Raw genomic sequence first — 6343 nt, 5'->3', positions numbered from 1 at the left:
TGTTCTTTTCTGCGGGCTTCAACGCCTTCTTAACCTCATTCAGCAGTGGTGTGGCGTGTTTCGCGATTTATCGATTGATCTCCTATTTAAACCTATAGAAAAGGATCGATAAACACTAAACAGGGTGTTTGCAATGAACACCTTAATAATCGATTCCTTGCCATGAATTTAAATGGTGAATTACCGAAAATCGATCATTCACACCTCGGCACTTTCAATCAGTCATGCACTGCTGCAACACCTTCATATTGCACTTTTACTAACTTGTAACGTAGCACAGTGCAACGAAAATGTTGAAAATAAATTGCGGTTCATTGCAATAAAACTACTTTCTTTTTCCATGATATTGCAATATTTTTACGTCATTTGGTCAATAAATGCAAATTATAGACAATCAACAAAATGAGTTTCATGTGTCAGAAAGGCACGCAATATGCAGTACAATTAAAAATCGCAACTAATTTCAATTTCATTACAACAAATTTCGAAAAAAAGTGTTTCTCCGATCAGTAGATCTCAACATACACAACATTTTGATGCGATAGCAATAATTTTCGTACGTGATTGCAATTTTTGCGATCTGTACTATTTGGCTGAGAGGGTGTGTTTCTGTCATCATATATGTTCATAAACAAACCCTACATATGTAAATCAAAGTTCGGATTTTAGAAACTAAAGTCCTCAGTTGAATCTGAGAATTTGTAGTTAATTTATTTTTTCTATGCGAAATTCAACGGAAATAATACAAAAATCAACACAAGGTTTGGGTTGGCTTGTATTTCATTCTCTATATTTACTGAAAATAACACGAGATCAAAAATATTTTACATGAGGAGAAAAAAAGCACACTGGACTGAGACAATCTATTTTCGACATCGCACTTCTATCTTCTCCATCCATAGTGTAAAAGTTGCATTCAGCAGTCATCGCTCGGACTGGCCTCAGCAAACTTAGGCCCTGTCCACACGAGCGCAGTTCGCGGAACTTATTCCTCGAACTGCTTAGTTCCCGGAACTTATTCCTTGAAACGAGGCATGCTGTCCACACGAGTTCGCCCGAACTGGAACTGGAACTTCAATAAAACTATACAATTATCGCAAAATAATAGATTATTACGGCCGCCAAAGTAACAAAAATAAATTTCAAGACATGGAAAGGACGTAAAGAACAGAAACAAACACATTCACATCAAAAGAAACATATATAGAAGCTCGGAGCTGGGGGAAGTTCCGGGTTTTGGAGGAATAAGTTTTTAGCACAGCTAAAACTTGTTCCGGGAACAAGTTCCTCGGAATAAGTTCCGCGAACCGCGCTCGTGTGGACAAGGCCTTCGCCGAATTTACGAACATCCTTTCTAGAGAAATGATTACCCCGATACTCATCAGTCATATCATCATTACGAAGATTACTTGATTTTATAACGACTGCATTAAAATTAATATGAGGACAAAAGATATATCTTCCTTATATTTATTAAAACATATTTGATACATATTAATACATTATTATTTAATACATACTTAAATGTTGTTTTATTAGTACAGCACTTAAATAGTATTAAATATATTCTTCTACCTCTATCACTCACTTAACGATGCTTATTAGAGTCTCTTCATACCCAGAGTTACGACATCTCAATTCTGGTCGGGCTTGATTGGGCTGAAAGTGGCCCAAAAAAAATCCAATTCTGATTGGTTCTCGCTCTTGGATTCACAGGCGGTGGCTCGAATGTGAACAAAAATAATGTAAATATATCCTAATTGTGATTTATCAAGAGTGAATTGTCATTTTCATCGCACCAAAATGAAAATAGACTAAAATGAAATTATCCGCAAATCAATCTAATTTTATTTTATTGCAATTTCGTTGGTTAGCTTTTGATCAGTTTTGTTGATGTTGTTGTTTTTGGATGACGGGCATCAAAGGATTCCTTACCCTTATCTCTTAATATCGTTCGTCTGGGTGCACACTTGTGTGACACCATGGCCAGCCCAGGCCACCTGATGATCGATATGTGTTAACTCCGGGTTCAAAGGGACTCCAATGCTTATTAGACATATTCTTCTATCTCTATCTCTCTCTTACATCCTCCGCACGAGTGTGCAACACAAAATCAAAATCTTAAAGGAAAAGACCATTTGGTTACAAGGATAGCATTTTGCAAAGTGATCGGAAGAAAAGAAACGGACGCTTTGCGTTTCTCAACGTGTTCGCTAGTGCGGCACGGATCACAAAGCGCCTTCAAGCGAATGAGTAGGCAGAAATCGATCTCAACGGTTAAAATAGTTGCAGCCTTGAAACATTCCCGGCGCCTCTTACTTCGCACTCTCGCAGGACTTTATTTGAAACGAGTCACACTTCAAGACATTGCCCCCCCCCCCCCCCCCTGCATATAATCAGAGGAAAACATTTGTCACTCGTATGCTTTGGTTGCTGAGTTGATCTTTTTTTATGCGAGGGTCACCCAAAAAGTAAGTCTATTCATTTCTTAGCTCAGAAACTTGACTCAATCAATGACATTTGTAAAAAATGTCTAGGTTTTTTTTTACATCTAGACTAGAGATCTTAGAACAGTCGAAGTGCATTCATTTTTTAATTTATTTATTAAAAAATGCACAGTTGGTTTATCCCGTGCAATTGCAGATCTCCAGCGTCTGTCTGAGGTTGGTTTTTTTCACATTTTGCTGAACGTCATCTCCGTTATTTATCAACAAATCGCAAAGCAAATTATTCCCTTCTTTTCAGCAGAATGTGAATACACTACAAAAAAAAAGAGAAGCGGAAAAGCCGGGAAATTTATATTTAATAACATTAGAGGGGGTGTTATTAGATAGTAAAAAGAGAATTCTGAGAATCTCGTCGGCTATATGTTTTGGTAAGTTGATGAGCCATTCAATCGCTTGAGCGCTTTACTATATAAGAACTCTAGTGGCAAAACGGAAACAAGAAACGCCTGCCTGTCGGCATAGAGCGCTTAAAAGTTAAAATCTAACCAGTTTTAAGAAATTTCCTCCAATTTTTCTGGAGTTGACGTATGCCAGAGGCAAGTAGAACAGGATGACGTACTGAAATCTATTCACTTCGAAGGGCTTATTGTTGGAATGAAATTAGCATCGCGGCTGAAAAGAGCATTAGCTGGTGTCAGCGTGTGTTAGACAAACCCCAGGTCCAAACATCCTTCCCCCAATCCCCTCAATTATAGGTAAAGATATTTACATTTTTGCAAATCAACAGTTTAGTCCATCCCCTCCCCTCCAGGAAAAAACCACCGCTCGCAACAACACATTTTCATGATGTAGCAGGAATGAATCTATTAGTCTGACGCACAGAGGATCGAGTCAATCAGTGAGGTCGGACATTACATTTTTGACTAAAACTGATTTTTATTTCGTCATATTTTAAACTGTAAGGGGTGCCTCTGGAAGAAAATTTCACGAGGAAATTCAATGAAACCAATTTTAGAACCTCAAAGTGTTGTGTAAACGGACTTATAATAGAGACAAGAGACCCTCCACTAGTATCTTGGCCATTGTGGAAGCTTTTACTTTCGGGACTTCAGCATTCTACTGTTGACTTACCTACATGGTTGATGTTTAACAACGTGTTGGCAGTTTCGTTTCGCAAACAAGTCGACAATGGCCGAAGTTTGTGAAACTTGTTTGGCTCGAGTTTGACGTCACCCAAAGCTCATCATCGACCATGTAGGTAGGTCAACACCCGAAATTAGGGTGATGACTGTTGCTCCCTAATAATTGTCCATTAGGATCTGTTGAATCCCCGAAAGTAAAATCTTCCACCTGTCGCTAGGAGGCCAGTTGTGGGTCTCTTGTCTCTGACTTATGAGCGTTTGAAGTTTCCAAATTTTTTCCGAACTCTCCTAGAGACTGGATCAATCGTGTGACGTCCGGCGAAATGTTTTGTGGAATAATTGGAAAACTATTGAGAAATTCGAGCGAAAAAATCGCACGTTGCGCCTTTTGCCTTGACGCACATGTACATCTGGCGGCTCAAGGTCTAGAGTGCATAATTTTAGCTCGCAGAAATTCACTCTCGATAGAACGTGGAATTTTTCCACCTCGTGTGTTGCACACTGGATTACATCTAATAGTAAAAAAATGCTCTTCAGTCCATTATTCAGAAACGGAAAAGGCAATAATCCATGAATCCATCCATGAATTTATACTGAAATCGGATTTCGAGTACTAACGTACTGCCGTGGAACGCCGTACGAGCATTCGAGAGTTGCCAAATTTTCTTCGATAAAATGATAATTAATAATTGTGTATATCGACGGTGTAAGTCGGCAATCACATATCTCGTTTGCGGTGTCTTAAAATCTCCGTCTCTATGTTATTTTTTTAAAGGAGAACATCATTCTCATCATAATCATTGACATCATCATTAACATCATTCATTGACATTATTCTTTGAAGTTTCTGCAGAACTTTTTTCGCACCGAGAAGAAAATTCACGACAGTTTTAAAGAATTACCGTTGAGTAGTTTTCCGTTTAAAAAACGAAGTTTGACAGGAAGTCTGCGACGTCGCAAACCGAGTTATGTGATTGCCGACTTACACCGTCGATATGCATATCTTGTCACGGGCTGCAAGGCATCCAACATATCTTGTATCAAAATAAAAAAAACGCAAATTTTTTGCAAATTTCTGAAAATTTTTTGTCGATTTCGAGCTTGAATGTCAACACTTATTGATCCTTGCTTGATCTCGTGCCAGTCTCGTGGCACCGTGACTTGGGTTTTTCCCTTTCTACGACGCCACACTGTTCTGCCGTGATAGCGAAGAGAGCCGTAAGTGCAAAATGTTCGAAATCGAGTTTTCTTCGAAATTCGTCTAAGATCTTTCAGATGAAATTACTGAGACAGCTAAAACAGCAAAATCCATCCTAATTTAATGAAAACGAGACGTATGGAAAAGCCGTAAGTGCACAAAAAATGACACAGTTTTTTTCAAGACAGCCGCAGGTGCATGAGAGCCAATGAAAACAGTGCTTTCCATTAAGATGCCGACCTATTCTGCCAATGTCTAACCTGAAAATGTGTTTGTAGTGCGTCCAAAACGCAACCACGAAAGCATGCAGTAGATAGCACTTACGGCTGTCTTGCCTAACAATAACCTAGCATGAAAATGAAAGATACCCTTTTTAAGTAATGGAAATAAAATCAGTCGATTTTTAATCATCCATACGATTTCTAGGAGTCTTCCGGACGATTAGTGGCAATTTGACAAAGAACGGAGGCTTCTTTCAATAAAATGATAAAATGTTCCGGTCAGAAGCTTCTGAGCCCGTTTTCTCAAAACTTCATTTTTGCACTTACGGCTCTCTTCGCTATCACGGCAGTGTTACAGTCACACTGCGAATCAATTCGACGTTTTTTTGCCAAACGGAACTAGTGCATTATGACGTGAGCCCTGTTACGCATATATTCTCATGGGTCTCAGGGCTCATGGCTTAATGCACATAGTTGCGATTGACAAAAATACGTCCAAATATGGACAAATATCATTGAAGCAGTGGCGTGACATGCTCAACGATAGATCGATTAATCTGCCATATAAATGTATGGAAAAGGATCGACTGACAGGGTGTTCGTAAGGAACACCTTCATAATCGATTCCTCGCCATAGCTTCAAATGAGGACACATCGATAGTAGATCATTCACGCCTCGCCACAGGATTGAAGCAGAGGCGGATCCAGCAATTAGGCAACATCAGATTTCCTCCATTTAAACGCATGCTAAATACTCGATTCTTGTCGGAGCACCAGGCCCCTTCTAGAATCGATACATTTCCATAGGTTTAAATGGAACAAGACGACGGTTCCAACGTCTTAACGTTGGAGAGCGTTCACCGAGGCGTAGCACCTCGTCAATGTGTATAAGTGGTTTTGCGCGGACGGAAGAAAGCGCTGCAAGACGCTGTTGAACTAAACGTCGAGCGTAACCCAGGAAACATACATATATACAAGAATCATAGAGTAAAATATAGGGGTCATTAATAAGGGGGTACTTTGTACCCAAACATTTTTCTAGAATTACGACAACAAACAATTTGAACGATGCTTGAAAGAGGCATTAAATAAAAGTACGTTGCAGAGTTTTAAAACGTAAACATATGAATTTCTCGAGGACAAGCCTACAGGCATTACATAAAGTGGACAAAATAGGAGAAAATAGGTAGAAATGGTACATAAATAAAATTGAGAAACTAGATATTGCTTTCCGCCACGAAAAATGGCGCCGATTCCCATAAGGCAGTGCGGGCTGTTACCAATGGATCCATTAGTAACATACCCGCTGCGAAACGGCCGGAAAGAGCGTACACC

This window comes from Bemisia tabaci, chromosome 9, assembly GCF_918797505.1.
Source record: "Bemisia tabaci chromosome 9, PGI_BMITA_v3".
Taxonomy (NCBI): Eukaryota; Metazoa; Arthropoda; class Insecta; order Hemiptera; family Aleyrodidae; genus Bemisia; species Bemisia tabaci.
Note: the sequence above shows the minus strand (reverse complement) of the source record.